Raw genomic sequence first — 18,623 nt, 5'->3', positions numbered from 1 at the left:
CCGCATGGAAGAAAATATATTACCAAGTGGGCCACATCGGTAAAATAACGGTATATAACTTATATACGATTACCGTCATTTATACGCAGATTTTCGTGGACCAGCCCTAAATTACAGAACTCAAGTGTAATTATGTTGTTCCGAAGAATAACACAAATGCTAATGGAACGCGGCAACACTTTCCCGGTATACGTTCCGGACGTGTTAAATCGACCTGTTTTGCATATATATTGTATGCATTCCCAGAATGCATTTCCTGGCGTATTTAATGACGTTATAAGGACGCTAATCCTTGTCATATCGATTTTTGTTAACAGTAATTGAATTTGTGTCGTATTTAACACATTTATGTTGGTCTATGATTTAAAATAATAATAATAACAATTAAACAAACCATAACTTTAAGTTGTGTGAAAAAAATGACATCCAGGACAATTCCCCCGTACGTTGCATTGCTCGTCTGAGGACTGCTTGTGAAATTACAAATTTTATATATTTTGATTGTGGCCGGCTGATTAATTAGTCCGACATTACAATGTTATTTATTTATTTTATTTTTTTTTTACTTTACAAAATCATCTCGCGGGCCGGATTAAACCCCTTTGCGGGCCTGATCCGGCCCGCGGGCCTTATGTTTGACACCCCTGCTATAAAAGCATGGAACCCATCAAAAGAAAGATTAAAGTCTCTTCTTTCATCAGGAAAAAAAAATATTATATATATATATATATATATATATATATATATATATAGATCTCCTTTGCTCTGCTGACACCTTCTGGCCGTTTGTGTAATAATTACGATTTCTGCAACTGTTCTTTGCTGTTGAAAGGCTGCATTAAAGCCTTCTGTATCCTCTAGCATAAAAAACAAAAAAAAAAAAAAGCATATAAATACGCGTTTGGGACAATTAAAACATTTAAAAAAAACAAAACATATCTACGTGTTATTGGGAGCAAATGAGTTAATATAACTATGTTCAGCAAAATTTACAAATTGTAAAAAATATATATTTTGATGTTGAAATGGAGATAAAGGGGTAGGAATAAAATGTCTAACTTACTACCAAAGACAGGGTTGATGACTGTTATGCTAAGTTTTGTTTCTTGTTTGCTTCAATTACCTTTTCCCTCTTATTATTATTTTTTTTTTCACAAGTTTTGGCTTCACATTTTTTATTTTCATTATTCTTAATTATAATTTTTTTATGCATGCTCAAAATGAAAATTGAAATCAATATTAGCATTATTGTTATTATTGGTCTCCAGGTGCCTACCTCACAGCGGCCATCTTTACACAATCTTTACAATGTTATGCTTCCTCCATGCCTCTCCTGCGTTGAATTTAAAAGGAATGAGAAGCGCCGCTTCGAATGTCCCGGAGTCAGTTTGGCTGTGTTCACTCCCACAACGATGCAACGTTTACAAAACTACCAAAAGAAGAGCAAAAAAACCTCCAACCATGCGCACAGATGGATCGTGCTAGACTTGAGGTAGGCATGAAAATAGAGCCCTCAGTGTCCACAAAATTATGTCATCCGACTGGACTCAGTAGGAGAATCGAGTCAGACTCACATTGCCAATTTTCAGAATGGACAACAGTTGAACATGTTTATCTGAGTGGTCTAATACTTTTGGGATCACATAGTAAGCAAATGTTTGGATATTTGTGGAACCCTGCAGTTCAAAAGAGAGGAGAGTTTCTGTTCAACTGATGACCAGATGTGCTGAACAGGTGCACATTGCCAAAGGGGATGGAAATAAGTGTTTTCAGTCAGATTGAGGAAAAAAACACATTTTGTGCATATTATATTGCATAATGTGCAATTTTTGGCAATAAAAACATATTTTTACATTTCTGTGCCCAGTAGTTGTTGGTCAGTCATTTTTGGAACACATTTTCACATTGTAACGTTTTAACTGTTTTCGGTGCAAAATTCCACTTTGTTGCCATGTGTTGAAATGCGGAGGTATTTAGTTAATCTGGAGGTCGGGATTATGACAGATTGGAGAGAACGTGCAGAGTGTTAACTGAGATTCTGTGGCCTCCAGATTTTTCCACCAGGCAGATAAAGTGAATGCGATTATCGGGGGTTTTTGAAACAGCTGCGCTGTTTGAGGCTTGTGCTGATAAAGTTTGATTCTGTCAGTCTGTTCGTTTTAATTCTAGACAATCATATGATACAATGATATGTTATGTATCATTATAGTCTTGAGTACATTTGGCAGCAATATCGTTCTTCAGCACTCAGATTAATGATATTAAATGAAAGCATTTGAAGGGTCCACATAAGAAAAGCATGATACATTCCCAGATGTTTGTACCAATAAAATGTTCTGTATTTTGGAAATACGCTGCATTGCATCTTCCCTAATCACAGCAATGCCAGGTTGGCAAAGTTTTTCATCCTTCGACTCAATATTTTCATCTGACTGAGCAATAATAGCAATGAAAAGTAATGAGAATTTGCTGAAGCACCTTCCATTTTCTTTTGAATGGCTCAGCCCTTTCCCAATCAGTTTTTATGGGCTCCTTCCAAGACAGATTTGTCAAAGTAACTCTGTGAAATAAACATCTGGATTGGAGGCGTTATCACTGACCAAGAGGCTTTTTTGTTGTTGTTGTTTTTTCCCCGGCAAGGAAATATCCTTTAAAATCTGATTAAGAAATGTCGTCATTATTTTGTGAGTTAGAGGAGGAGTTAAAATGAGGGAAATTTTTCAAAGTTAAAAGGGTGCTAGCGCCACAGCAGCGACACACATTTGGAGAGGTTACCATTGTGCAAAGGCTCAATCGTAGCACAATACCCCGCTGTCGGTATTGACTTTCAGGCTGAGCACATAGCTGTAATTTATATGGAAATTTGTCATTTACTGTTGATTGTTGTCTCTACTGTAGAGCGCTCGTGAATGCAAACTATCATTTTTGTTATAAGTAATGCAAACAGTGCTCTGTTACCCGCCCTCTGTATTCTTCCTCTCACTCCTGACTCATGTCATTCGTTGTGACCCATTCTCACAAATACATGCACACACAGACTCTCTCTCTCATATATATATATATATATATATATATATATATATATATATATATATATATATATATATATATATTAGGGGTGTTAAAAAAAATCGATTCGGCGATATATCGCGATACTACATCGCGCGATTCTCGAATCGATTCAATAATCGGCAAAATCGATTTTTTTTTTTTTTTTTTTTTTTTTTTTTGGATTCACACCTTAAGCATGGAAGAATGTTATATGAATGGAACATTAAGCCTTAATATTTTATTTCAATGATGTTCAAACATGAAACAAATTACAACCTCTATAAGACTGAAATTTCAGATAAATAATACATTTTCATATAAATCTTACACTCTACAAGCTTACTGATTAGTATTTTCTAAATTTGAATGAAAAAAAATCGCAACAATCGACTTATAAATTCGTATCGGGATTAATCGGTATCGAATCGAATCTTGACCTGTGAATCCTGATACGAATCGAATCGTCAGGTACTAGGCAATTCACACCCCTAATATATATATATATATATATATATATATATATATATATATATATATGGCCCTGCGATTGGCTGGCAACCAGTCCAGGGTGTACGCCGCCTACTGCCCAAAGCCAGCTGAATAGGCTCCAGCACCCCCCGTGACCGTTGTGAGGAATAAGCGGCCAAGAAAATGGATGGATGGATGGATGGATATATATATATATATATATATATATATATATATATATATATATATATATATATATATATATATATATATATATATATATACACACACACACACACACACACGCATTAATAATAATAATAATAATAATAATAATAATAATAATAATTATTATTATTATTATTATATAATATTATATTATTATTATTATTATATAATAATAATAACAACAACAACAACAATAATAATAATAATAATGATTATTATTATTATATAATATTATATTATTATTAGATATTATATAATAATAATAATAACAACAACAACAACAACAACAACAATAATAATAATATTATTATTATTATTGCTATTATTATTATTATTATTATTATTGTTGCTGTTGTTGTTGTTGTTATTATTATTATTATTATTTAACGCCTACATAACAAAAAATAATAATAATCTGGACTAGCCCGCAGCACAGCCATTATACTAAAAAGTTTTCAGATTAAAACTCTCCTATTTTTCTCACTGATTTCAATTACATTCACAAGTCAAGGAAAACTCAGCGCTCCATGATTTACAGCCAGCCTCCGATCAGAATTAATAGAATCACACCTCGTTAGTGTTTGGCAGAAGTCTGTTGGACGGGGAGGCTATGCTTATGTGAAAAGTGTTCAAGCCCAAGCACGTAGAAAAAGACGGAACTATGGCCCTAATGGAATGATGACCTATAAATTTTAATAGCTTACACGTTTAAAAAACAAGCAAACTTCAAGCCGTCTGGTTTGGAGCCCCTGATTTGAAAGAATGAAAAATTACTCTGTGTAGACTATTTGCATTTGTCATAAAGCCTGACGAATACTCAACAACTCAATGAAGTTGAGGCAATAAAACGGTTTTGGCTTGAACAGCAGCAGCAAATGTAAAGCATCCATGAAAAAAAATATTCAGTGACGCCATTATGCCTTCTAGGCAACACAAACACACTGCAGTCATTAGTGGCTCCTTGCAAGTATAATGATCCAGACTTGTGTGTGAATGCGTAAACATAAACACATAGGCAGATAAGAGCCGGTCGGATGTATTGCAATCCCCTCGTGTGTGCGTGAGCATGTTGTAAAGAGACAATACATTAAAATTCTTCATTATGCAGCACATGGAGAAAGAGAATAATGAATGAGTAACACACTTCCAGATGGAAGAAAGTGTGATCACGCATACACAGGCAACGACGGCAAAACGATCATGTCAACTGTATTTTCTATACACCACAAAACAAAACAAAAAAAGCCCATCATGCTTTCTTCACAAATGTTTATTTGTGGCATGCGCGCACACACAGATGAACATTTTTTCCAATATGAACGTACAAAGAGAGAAAGAGCATTTGGAAGCATGTATAATTCTCCCTGTGGGTGTCAATTAAATCTCTCTGCTCTGTCAACATGCAAACACACACAAACACGTTCTCTCGAGCTAATGCGTCGTCAACACCGTCAGACTTGGCAAGGAGCTGGGAGAGAGTCAGAGGGAGAGCGATAGAGGCACGAATACACTGCAGGTAAAGAGGCGCTGCGGTTGTCACGCTCCCACTAACACACAAACATTTAGTCTCAGTTCATGGCGCCGCTGATGAGGTCGCCATTGACGTAGCTGCTTTTGTTTTCGCTGCTGATGCTAATACCTACAAAATGTAACTGCTGTCTCGTATGGTGCCCTTCCATCCATCCATCCATCTTCTACCGCTTATCCGAGATCGGGTCGCCGGGGCAGCAGCTTTAGGAGTGAAACTCAGACGTCCCTCTCCCCAGCAACTTCAACCAGCTCCACCGGCGGGATCCCAAGGCGTTCTCAGGCCAGCCGAGAGACATAGACTCTCCAGCGTGTCCTGGGTCGACGCCGGGGCCTCCCACCGGTGGGACATGCCCGGAACACCTCTCCAGGGAGGCGTCCGAACCAGATGCCCGAGCCACCTCAACTGGCTCCTCTCGACGCGGAGGAGCAGCGGCTCGACTCTAAGTCCCTCCCGGATGACCGAGCTTCTCCCCGATCTCTAAGTGAGAGTCCGAACACCCTGCGGAGGAAACTCATTTCGGCCGTATCCGGGATCTCGTTCTTTCAGTCACGACCCACAGCTCGTGACCATAGGTGAGGGTTGGAACGTAGATCGATCGGTAAATCGAGAGCTTTGCCTTTTGGCTCAGCTCTTTCTTCACCACGACGAACCGATACAGAGTCCTCATCACTGCAGACGCTGCACCGATCCGCCTGTCGATATCACGCTCCATCCTGCCCTCACTTGTGAACAAGACCCCAAGATACTTGAACTCCTCCACTTGGGGCAGGATCTCATCCCCGACCCGGAGAGGGCACGCCACCCTTTTCCGACTGAGGACCATGGTCTCAGATTTGGAGGGACTGATCTTCATCCCAACCGCTTCACACTCGGCTGCGAACCGCTCCAGTGAGAGTTGGTGATCACACTGTTCCATGGCCAGGACGAAAACCACACTGTTCCTCCTGAATCCGAGATTCGACTTCCCGACGGACCCTCCTCTTCAGTACCCCTGAATAGACCTTACCAGGGAGGCTGATCCCTCTATAGTTGGCAGTGCCTCACACACAAATATAAACATTAGGGGTGTGTAAAAAAAAAAAAAAAAAAAAAAAAGACTCTCATAAGAATAGTGATTCTCATTTAGTACGTTCTGAATTAATTTTTAATGTCCCAAAATGTATTTAAATTATTTTATGCTGTCTTGCCTTTGTTTGTGTGTGCCTTTATTGAAAGCGCTGTTCATGCCTTACACGATTTGGCCACTTAGGGGCAGTGTGGTTCCACGCGTTCTGATACGCTGTTAATTTGCAGCCACAACTGAGTAGAAGGAAGAAGTCACGATCAAGTTATGCCACTAAAAGTAGTTTTGTTTTGCAGCGTAGGAAGAGCATATGCATGAGTAATGTTAAGATGCGTCTCTGTATACATTCCTGAAGCATTTTGTATGACTAGCCATTCTTTTGAGTAGCGCGCTAATTAGCGTTAGCGAGTCAATGGAACTTTCCATTGTGCAATAACCTTGAGCTAGCTACGTTTGAGAAACAAGCTAAACAAAGTATGTTTGAATTTAAGTGTGCACTGTGTCTAATTTTCTTCGCTCTATGTCTTTGGACAGTTAACCTCAGCTGGAGTGTAATAAATTTGCCTGATACTGTAATAATAGTATTGTTAGTTTGAGTTCATGTTGCTTGGTGGACTGATTAGAGTAAGGGAACACACTACAGGAAGTGAGGTAAGACTGAGTATGTGCTATGAGCCAGGAATAACGTACTATAAATACAAGTAAGCGAGTCACTGCTTTAATTGTCCACTCTGTATGTTCAGTGAGAACGGAACAGGGTGAAACAGATAGCAGCATTGGACTCTTTTTGAGGGACTGTTCGCTGTCTGCTAAACTGTAGTCGGTCTGCTCAGGAAGGGCAGAATTTTATAGCTAGCTACATAGAGTAGCAGTGTGGTCCACACTGTTTTTGTGGAAAAAGGCACTTTCCTTACATTTCAAACCTTAATAAATGTAAATTAAAATAAAATAAAATAAAATATTAATGTCTCAAATTGTCATTCTGTCTTGCAAACCAGACTGGAGTAGATCATAAAGATTCTTTGCACATCTATAAATTGAAGCAGAAATCATTGTCAATCAAATCATTTGTAATCAAAAACTCGTTCTGAATCAAAAATTGATTCTGAATCGAATCGCAGACCCAAAAATCGGAATCAAATTGAATCGTGACAGTCAAAGTTTCCCACCCCTAATAAATATCCACAGAGGATGTTTTGTCCGTCATTAATTGATCTAAACTAACGGATCCGCGAACACCAAGTAAAGCATCTAATTGTAGGGATGTAACGATAACGGCAATATTGTGATATCGCGATATTAAGACTGCCGCAATATATCATCGTCGTCAACGTCACAACACTAAAAGAAGCACATCTGTTCAAAAAGTCGGGTTGATTTCCATTTGTGCAGTTCAAGAACCCTCTGGTGGCTAGATTTTTAGTGCAGATGAATTTTCACAAGACATGCTTTGGCCCTTCCATGTTTCAAATCCACGCTAATGGTCAGATGAAGGGGAATATAATATTCGTGTGAAGCGAGTCAATACCCTACCCTAGTCCCTACCCTATCTAATAGCAGGTCAACAGAGGTCTCGTCGTTAGCATTCCAGCGGCGTCATCGTCACGGAATCGCAGACTGCAGAGCCCCCGGGCAGCTTGCGCAGGCTCCACACACACGTTGAACTCGATTGACGAGTGACAGTTGACATTTCCGAGGCGCACCGCATGAAGCTGCAAAATGCAAAGCGGATCTGGTGGCAGAAAAAGCAAACGGTGTGGCGGAAGCACGCCCGCACTCGGCCTCATGCCTTGAGCAAAGGAGCAACTGCGGTACGAGAATGGAACTAAAAGCTCCTGCTCTGCTCCCTAGTGAGGTGTCTCAGTATTGACTGAACTCAGATTGACTTCATTTACCTGATTAGGACAAAATGGAGCCTTTTAGCCTTGTAACTATGCTTAGCTGTGACTAGTGTTCAGTTGTCAGACTACGTTTCAGGTATTTTATGCTGAAGTTCATTTTAACATTTGTACCTTTTGTGTGTAGTTGTGGGTGGCATAAACATAACTTGACAAAAACATTACATGGAGCTATACATTCCGTTTAGAAAGAATTTGAATGACGAAATGGAATGAAAATAGTTTTGCTTCATGTTTTATGTGCCCCTTTTTGATTTCTTGTTAACTCGTTAGGTTTTCGCTGCCACCTGTTCTCATCAGCCTGTTTCATGTGTCACCAATTAGCTCCCTCCAGGTACTCGTGTCTTGTCCAGGTGGCCTCATTGGCTCGTCAGTTTGCTTGTATTTAGTTGACTGGATTCTTTCCATCATTGTTGTTGTTATGTTATATTTGCTTAGTCTCTTTTTTTTTTTTTTTTTTTTTACTTTGAACCTTGCTTTTTTGGATTTGATCTACACATTCAATATTCATACTCAATATTATGCAGTCAATATTTTTAGAAAATTACACCTTCTCTGCTTCCCTTCATTTGGGTCCATTATTTACATCCACACCACAAAATAGTGATATGCACTAACAGTATTGCAGCAAGTTTTTATTTTTAATACAATATAATGTACTCAAAATGACAAAAATGAAAGTAATGTACTTTATTTTTAACAACAGCCTTGCTTTGCTGTACAATGAAATGAGTCAAAATATTTAATCTGCTCTCCGACGGTGTTCTGAAATTAACTTTATTAGTGTTACGTCTTATTGAGACCTTTTAACATTGCTTTACAAAAACAAAACAAACAAAAAACATTTAGAACTGTTAGATAAAAAAAAAATGACAGTTAGACTTTAATAAGAAAACAAACATTGACAGATTAAAGGATAATCCTTCCCATTGTGTACTTATCATCATCCTCAAGCAAATGTAAAATAACAGTATTCACTTAGAAAAACAAGGGATTATCGAAGTAATATTATAATTTTATAATGACACTACCTATTTTCCGAAATCTGCCGTAAATCCATCAAGTAGCGGACCATTTTAATTTATTCTGATATTCTGAAAATTAATGCTGTCACACAAACTAAACCTTTAATGTTGGCTTACTGAAAGACAAAAAATAGATAAAAAATAGGATGTTGCTTTGAATAAGAAACAAAAACAAACATTGACAGAATAATGAATAATATTGGGTGTATTTCACAAAGCAGGTTTAGTGAGAACACTGAGTCAATAAACCCAGAAATGCGGGAAACTCTGCGTCTTGTTGAACCTGCTTTGTGAAATACACCAATTGTCTCGAGATGGTGATGGTCAACGCAGAGCTATGTTTTCCTTTTGACAGAAAATGTGTCATCAGTTTGAACTAGAGGGAAGCACATCAAGTAGCTTCAAAGGAACACATTCACGCCACAGTATATAAGGCCATCCATTTTCAATGACCAGTCCCATCTATGGACAATTTCAAATTGATTTCAACTACCCTAGTGTTGAGTGTGTATGAGTGAGGAAGCCAGAGTATCTCCTCAGCTCTTCAAAATTCTTACAAAAAAATACCGAGCCGAGATATGAGCCCTGAAGCTCTGACTGTGAGGCCCCATACTCCACCATAACTTCCCTTTGCTGTTTTATAGAGAATCCTCTTAATATGAATTAAAGCCAGATGATCCATCCATGATTTCCCTATACTTATCCTCTTCAGGGTCGCGGGGAACTGGAGCCGATCTAAGTTTACTTCCGGCAAAAAGGCGGAGGACGAGCTGGATTGTCAATCACAGAACACATTCAGTATTAAAACAGAGAACCATGTACAGTATACTCACACACACCCACGCTTGGTTGCACAGAAGTCATAAATGACAATGGCACTATTTATGAATTGTTATAACAACAGTAGACGTGCTTAGATTGGAGTATTTTTTGAAGACTGACACATTTCACTTAAATGTAACACAACACATTTAAGTCATGTGGTATCTTAGTCTGAACACGAGGGGGCACTATGTAAAAGTAGAAGTACATTGATAAGAGACAAAGAAGAAAATCTGTTTCTCAGTCGGTGTTCTTGTCCTGTTCTTACGTCATGGTGATCTCGTGAAACGTCAATCGCTGCTGTAAGTATACACCAAGAACATATGGAATACCCAGAAGCAATTTTAGTCTGCTAGCTTAAACCAAGAACGCATCATTTGTTGACTTGTAAATACAAGTATGCAGCCATTCTGATTACAAAGAGTTCTTAGGAATACATTATCAAGTGTGTTCTTAGGAAGACCGTTCTTGTCGAGTTCACAAGCGTGTACTCTGCCTTCTTGATATTAAAAACAGCTAAAAAGTCTGGTGGATATAAACAATTAGGAATGGATGCCGTGCTAGCTCTGGCTCAGTGGAGCCGAATACTGCAAGACTCAAAACACTTGCTGGCATAATTTGCAGTCAGCTAAAAGTGTTGCCATTCATGCTTACCTCTTCACACCGCTGATGTTGCTTCTACTCAAATGACACGCGTCAGGCCGGTGTGTAGTATCGATTGCTGTTGTTTTCTTCATGGGTTTCCCTCGCAACTTTAAGTGAAATTAGCTTTCAATCGTACACTTTTGACTTAAAGCTATAAATAAGTCTTTTGTTTGCAAAAAAAAAAGGCCTAAAGGTAAAGAAGCCGATTAAATAAATAACTGTAACAACTAGTAGTTTGTGCGAAGTATTATAGACGTGCTTTCGCCCTTAATAAAAGCCTTCTGCGTCTTGCCATATAAATGCATTTGAAGCTGCACACCTTTCTGCATGCCCTTGAAATATGAGTGTGATTATATAAGTGAAGGGTGGTTGTCTTACAAAAACCAATAAGAGGGAAAACACACTCACCGTCTCGTATGCTTTCTTCCTAAACATTCCCAACTTTAATGCAGACGTTCATTTCTTTGGAGCATTTTACCACGCGATAAAGCCCGAAGCTCTCTGTAATAGCTCCCCCACCAAATCCAAATAATCACGGTAAGCACAAAATCTGCGGTGTCAGGCGTCTTTAAGCCGTCTTCAGCATCATCCACATTATCACCAAAGCTGGTCTGTCCGTGCCCTTCAGGGGCCAATTCATTAGTTAGCAAGAAAACCCAATCAATCACATGGCATCGGGGGAGACTGCAGCTCATAATTCAGTTCAGAAGCAGCGAAGAGAAAAGACAACAGAGACAGAAAATGAAGGGCTATCAATTATTGGCACTTTGGGTGAATGTCAGAAAGATGATAAGTGCAGACTGTTTGAGGCATTGTGTTGGTTTACTGGTGCGTTACATAAAAAGGTGATGAGCAAAAAGTGGTCGATAGACTGTATTTTTGTTGAAATTGTTTGATGTCTTAAATCAGGGGTGTCCAAACTTTTTCATTTGAGGGCCACAAACAGAAAGTCAGAAAGACGCGAGGGCCACATAATGTTATGAAGAGAAATTGCGTTTAGTGCTAAAAATTGTACAAATAGTTTATTTATGCTTTTGCATATTTAGAAAAATGCTACAGTATATAAACCAATTTATTTGTAATATGGCATTAGGGTTATTATAGTTTTGGAAATTTTCATTTTAGTTAGTTTCTATTAGTTTTCAGGGTGGTTCTGTTTTTATTAGTTTAGTTCTTTAAAAAAATGCTTAGTTTTAGTTTAGTTTGCTAGTTTCAGTATTAGTATTAGTTTTTTGCGACGTCATGTAGCTGACAAATTCACCCCCCCCCCCCCCCCCCCCCCCGCAACCCCCAACCCCCCCGCCCGCAATTGGCTGGAGGGTTATAAACACTGTCTGTACACAGAAACGTCCCGCTGTTTACAAAACAAACACAAAATGGCAAAATACAGGCTGGGGGGTGGGGATTTAGGAAAAAAATCACCACCACACATTAACAGAAGCCCAGAGGTGTAGAATAAAAAGGAGTTCATGGTTATACATCCTGTATTTATATAGTGCATTTTCCTGAGCGAGACCGTGCCTTTAAAAAGCATTTTCGTTTTTATTTTATTTCGGTAAAAATATTGTTTTTTGAATTTTAGTTTTTCATTAATTAACTAAAATAACTTTAATGGCACCTGTTTTTCAATACCCCCCCTCTTACTTTGACAATCTCCAAACATTTTTGTTTTGTCTATTTTATTTGAATTAAGTCAAATGCCATTTTTAGCATATGTTGCGGGCCACTGAAAAATTGATGGCGGGCCGCAAATGGCCGCATAGTTTGGCCATCCCTGTCTTAAATGCAACATACCAAATATGATGCCTCAGGTAAACTCAGTGTATTTTCTGCTGTGCTACTTTCAGGCATGATGAGGATACCAGCAGTATAATAACCCCAAGGTATTTGCTGAGTACACCCAATGAAAATAATATTTTAATAATAATAAATATCATTTTTAACCCTAATGGATAGCAGGGTGCAACATGCTCTCGATTCATAATATGCACACTTCTTCAAATTCGAGATCAGATGTGTTAATTCGGAAAACTATCCATTCTCAAGTATTATAAGCTATTGATTATAGCGAGAGTGTCGCAAAAGTGAATTGCTCCACTGCCCGGGGATATTCGCACAATACGTGAGCGCACGCAAAACACACATCCCCGTAGACATACAGGAACCACAAACGAATAACCTCTAAAGGCACTCCCAGAGCTCGTAAATTGTCTCTTTACTCATCTGCAATTGTTCCCTTGTCTTTATTGATCTCCCCCTAGGCCCATGTTATAAAACAGAAAAGCTTCAGAAATGTGAACTTAAATGGAATTCAATATTAAACATAAAGTACTGATTATAAAAGTTTCGCTTTGATTGAGCCTATCTCAGCTAACTACATACTGGATGAAGATATCGTACTTTGTATTAAATGATGAATGGAGTAGTGCTTTATCTTCGTTTCGATTCAATTTTAAATCCATCCATGCCATGTTGTACTAACTAGCCTTTAGCCTCGTCCTAGCTAGTGCTAAGCTAGCCCATCTCTGAGGTCAGCATAAATGTACAACTGCATTCAACTTTCATTTGAATGAATTCATTTTTAAAGAAAGTATTGTAACACATAATTCATGAGACAGATTATGATACTGTCATGGAATAATGATTTTCACTCACTCAATTATCTTCTTTAAGAGGTTTTGGCACTTGATAATATGGATGTCAGGAGCTCATCCTTTCAGACCAAGCTGTTGCAAAGTGGTGCGCACAGTATCTTCAAGTTACTTAATAAGAATATTAACTTGTTTTAATTTGGAATAGTAATGACATGGTGGATATGGAAGGCAAAATATCCATTAAAGGGGGTGCAAATTTAAACATTACGACTTTTTGCCTACAGGAGCAAAGACACAAGTGGTTACATAATAAATAGACATCTCAATATCTGGAGAAATTGCACGTGAATGCTAAAATGCTGAATGTGAATTTTTTGTTGAAAAATGTTCCCATTGTGAAATTTAAATGCAGGGAATGATATGAAAATGTACTGTTGAATGTCTCTTTATGGATGGTTGGGTTATATTTGGGTGACAAATGTGGAATTGTGGACATGTAGACATTTCTGAATGAGGAAAAAAAATAGTACCTCCCCTTAGATAAATTTTTGGAATGTGTTGAAGGAGACGTAGACATTTTTGAATGAGGAAAAAAAATAGTACCTCCCCTCAGATAAATTTTTGGAATGTGTTGAAGGAGGAACAGTTTGAGTCAGTCTATAAATGTGGAAGTAGTTAGATGCCAAAAAAGAAAAGAAAAGGGGGAGCATGAAAAATAGAAATAACTTGTGACGGAATTTGACCCAATGAGATGCATGTGTTCAATTTTGAGTGATGCCAGATTGTAAACATATATCCTATACTTTTGACTTTCAAAATTTTTGATTTTATTAACCAAGTCAATCAACTGAAATGTAGACTTTCAGCTTTATCATTTGCCAATCGGAATTACAGTCATACAGCGTAATGTAGGTCAACTTCAATTTTCGGGGAGGCAAAAAGTATTTGGACGGCCACAAAGAGTTCAGTTGGCCAGGTGTGGTCGATTCCCTTGTTAATTAAGACAAATGAGCCATGTACAAGTCTGGAGTCGATAGCGGGTATCGAGTTGGAACTTTGGGGCTGTATAGTTACAAAAAAATATCTAGAAGAGAGAGACAAAGCAGAATTTTTTTCCTAGGATATAGGATAAGAATACTGTACAATCATCACTGGCAACATTCAAGAACAGGAAAGCCAGACTGGACTTTGTCAGAAAATATATACATTGATTCATCTGGAGTAAGATCAATCAAATTGCATCAGAATAATTGGAAGAGAAACGCACAGAGGGAGAAAAAAAGCAACAGCTGGTGTTATTTCATTCACATGACTGTAAATGGGACAGCACCAGTGACGTTAATTGATGATGTGGCTGCTGATGGCGTGAAGTGAAGGGCTGGCAAGCATCTTCAGGGAGAAGATGAAAAGCGGAACATGTGGCTCGTATGTCCGCGGCACAATAAACAAGGTTCTTGGTTCAAATCCCGACACAGTCAATGCCTGTTACTTCTCTTTCTCTCTCTCTTACTCCACCAAATGGCCTCAAGCTAAGATTCCAACCAAGATTGTGAAGCAGGTGCCGTAACCACATGAGCGACATTATTGGCGGGGACCTGGAGACCATCCCAGCTGACTGTCTGCTAAGGGCAGATGACTCCTTTGATTGGGCCACTGTCAATCACAGGGCACAGATCGAGAAAGATAATCTTTCACAATCACCTGATTCTGCATTAGAAAAGTCTGTGCTGTTGAAAAAGAATTTAAGAATAATACATAAACAACGGTTGTTTAGATGGGCAAAATGACTTCCTATAATAAGACTATAAAGCCAAACATATATTAAATACAAGACATTTTGAGCCGTCTATTTCATGAGTATAGTATTTTTTTCCCCATTAAAACCCCGATGGATATGATCTGACACATGTATTGCATAGATAATCCATTAGGGGCAGTATTGCGCAGTTTTTTATTTTAATTACCGATAATCACGATTAATCACTTAATTAAAAAGGATTTTTATCAACATTTTTTGCCCGCCAAATTTGAATGGAACCTGTTATGTGTTAATTTTCGACATTTGAGCTTATGAAGACGTCTTCAACATTTTTTGATCAACTGCACACTCTCATCCTCCCCTTTTCTAGATCAATTAATTACTTGCATAATTTAAACAGACCCCAATATTGGACATGAACAAATATTCTGAATGTCACACACACAAAATAGATAAATAAATAAATAAATAAATAAATACTTTCATGGTTGTGTTTATTGCGCAAATACAACCGCTGTAATGTTAAGGATCATCTATGGTCAAAATTAATCATGTGATTAATCTGCGTTAATACATGACTAATGCCACAATTGTTTTGTGATTAATCAATGAGTTAACACTTTATGTTTGACAGAACTAGACTTGGTTTATTATTACATTTTTGACAGTTATAAATTTACGAACTTAAAGCTTTGTGACCGGATGTATCAAATATGACACAAATGAAATGTCATATGTGGAAGTTGATTTAAAAAACAAACAAACATTTTTTTAGTTTGTTTGTTTGTTTGTTTGTTTGTTTAAAAGGACCAATAAATATTCTATTTACAAAGAATCTGAATTTTCTCTCATATATTTCATGTTTCAGGCTTTATAGAATTAAAGAGGTTTTACAGTCAGTTCACTCAATTATATCATTAAATAGGTTTTAGCATTTTATAAGTTAATGTCAAGTGCTCGTTTTTCTGACCAAGTTGTTGCAAGGAGAATTCAAATGACAAAATCTGAAAAAATAAATAAAAATAGTGAAAATAATTAAATCATATGGCTACAGGGTCCCAACAACCCCTTTCAAGAGCAACATGTTTCTACAGCCAAACTTCAGCCGCTCAAACAAAGACGAAAGTCAGACAAAATTTATGTAATTTTGCTCCTGGGTTGAGACATGCTGTTCTCATGCAAGTTACATGTTATCACACTCATGCTCAAGGGCTTGATAAACTAAGCATTAACACGCAACTGAAGTTGTGCAAGTTTATTTGACTCTTCAAGCACAACTTATTTGTTGATTTATTTTCATGACTGTTACTAAATACGCTGTCAAAACGTCAGCCTGCTATCCCACAACTGAGCAACATCGCCGCATTTAATGAGGCAGCTGGTGGGAAGGTGAGGAGCTATTGTTTCCCTCACGTTGGGGATGCACTGGGTAATTAGTGGTAACGGGGGAGACGCCGCCCCCTTTCATCCCTCTTCAAGCCATCCACCTGACCACAACAGATGCCAAAACCACGACAGTAACATTACCCGGCACATTGCAGGCCCACAATAGACATGCACCACTGCTGTTACAATTGTTACCCCACAGCTTAGCAAGGTGCTTAAGAAGAAATTAGCTCACAATTACTCTAAATACCACAGGAGGACACTTGCACTTACAATGTAGTACAGTGGAGGAACCAAAGAAAATATATAAAATAGACATTTTAAAAAGTGCTGGTTCGATTCAACCCACTAATAGAAACTTTGCACCACAGTTTAATGGTGAACTGAGACGACACACGTCCAGCAGAATGTAGTCCATATCAAGTACAAGCATTACATTACCAAGCAATATGATTACAAATATGACCCATAGAGCAAGAGAAAAAAAAATGTGTAAAACAGTGAGCATTCTGTGGGGGAGAACTTATCTAAATTCACTACCCTTTCCCCACATCCTTTTTTAGTTCAGAACTGCCAAAGTATTAATAATTAATGAGGAAAATTCTCTGCCGTCTGGATGAGTCATACTTTCAGCTACTTGGTTCCCCAAAAGCCCCATAGGTTGGATTAACACAGACGGAAATCCGGATTTTTTTTTTTTTTTTTTACCCTGAAATGGAACAAGCATGAATGTTTGATTGGTGCCGAAAACAGGAGAAACCTTTATACCTGTTGGATAAAAGATTTGTGGCACAAAAAGCACAAGTCAAAGAGGCAGTGCAGTTAAAGCGTCGTCAAAACCATGCTCCAATTATACAATGTGCTACTTAATTTTTCAGTTGTATTTTTAAAAAAATAAACACGTTTTTACAGCATGTCTCAGATAAACAAACAGATGCGCGTTTGTTTCCACCAACAGTTAATATGAATCAACAGAAAAGCGACATAAACTTGTAACATTCTGCCATTTCAGATGGCATCTGTCCAACATTAACTGTTAGACAATTCAATTTTATTTACATTTACTGCATCGGAGTCAACCTGAGTGTCTTCAAAAACTAACAGCGCAACATGAAATAAATTATGGGGACACAGTGCAAATGGGTGCTTATTTTAATACTTTCATATTAACATGGTAATACAAGAGAAAATTAACCATTATACAGGAGATTTAGGACTGATAGAAAAATTGTATTTATTATACTTTCCAAGTTACATTCTATTCATTTGCAATGGCAACAAACAGTTGAATGTCATCAGTTTAACTTAACAATACGTTTGAATAAAAACTGCATCGAGTTGAAAGGGAAGTCAACCCAAAATAACTGTTTATAATAATGTGATTTATGTGCCCCACTAGTTTAAATACACAATTCTAATCAATATTGCGCTTATGGAATTTGAATTAAGTCTCAAAATCCACACGCTTTTACCCAGTACGGGGCGGCCATTTTTCCACGTGCTGTTCACCGAAAATGACATCACAATTACTCAGGGCTCAGTAAACAACCAATCACGGCTCACCTATTTTCTGACTTTGGTCATGTGACGTTTGCAAGCTGCGTCGTGATTGCTCGTTACCTGAGCAACTATGATGTCATTTTCAGTCGAAAGCAAGTGGCAAAATGGTCGCCCCCTGAGATGGATAAAAGTGGGCGGATTTTGCTGCTTTATTCATATTCCACAAGCGCAATATTAATTATAATTAGCCTGGGGCTGCATACAACATATTATTGTCAGGAAATGTTTTGGGTTGACTTCCCATTTAAGTAAATTATTTTTTAACTGCATCTTTCATTCAACAATATGACCTCAAACTAAATAAAACAAACAGGATTTGAAGCCATTTCCTACTTAAGTACTCCCTAATATTGCACATTCTGATGATATGATTGTGTCCTCATCTTAAGAGCCCGCCCACATTTTTCAACTATCACCACTCGCATAACAACAATCCAGAATCTTATTAAGTTGAATGCACATTTATTTTGGTTGCATAAGTTCATAAGAAACCTTTTACAAGATGCTGTGGGAGATGTAAGAATAAGGAAGCTGATGGAGCCTTCGCAGACTCCACCAGGCTTGTCGTGCGAAACAACACAGATCACATTTCA

This window comes from Festucalex cinctus, chromosome 9, assembly GCF_051991245.1.
Source record: "Festucalex cinctus isolate MCC-2025b chromosome 9, RoL_Fcin_1.0, whole genome shotgun sequence".
In the NCBI taxonomy this organism is placed as follows: domain Eukaryota; kingdom Metazoa; phylum Chordata; class Actinopteri; order Syngnathiformes; family Syngnathidae; genus Festucalex; species Festucalex cinctus.
The sequence above is the reverse complement of the archived record's forward strand: the minus strand, read 5'-3'. Positions refer to the sequence as shown.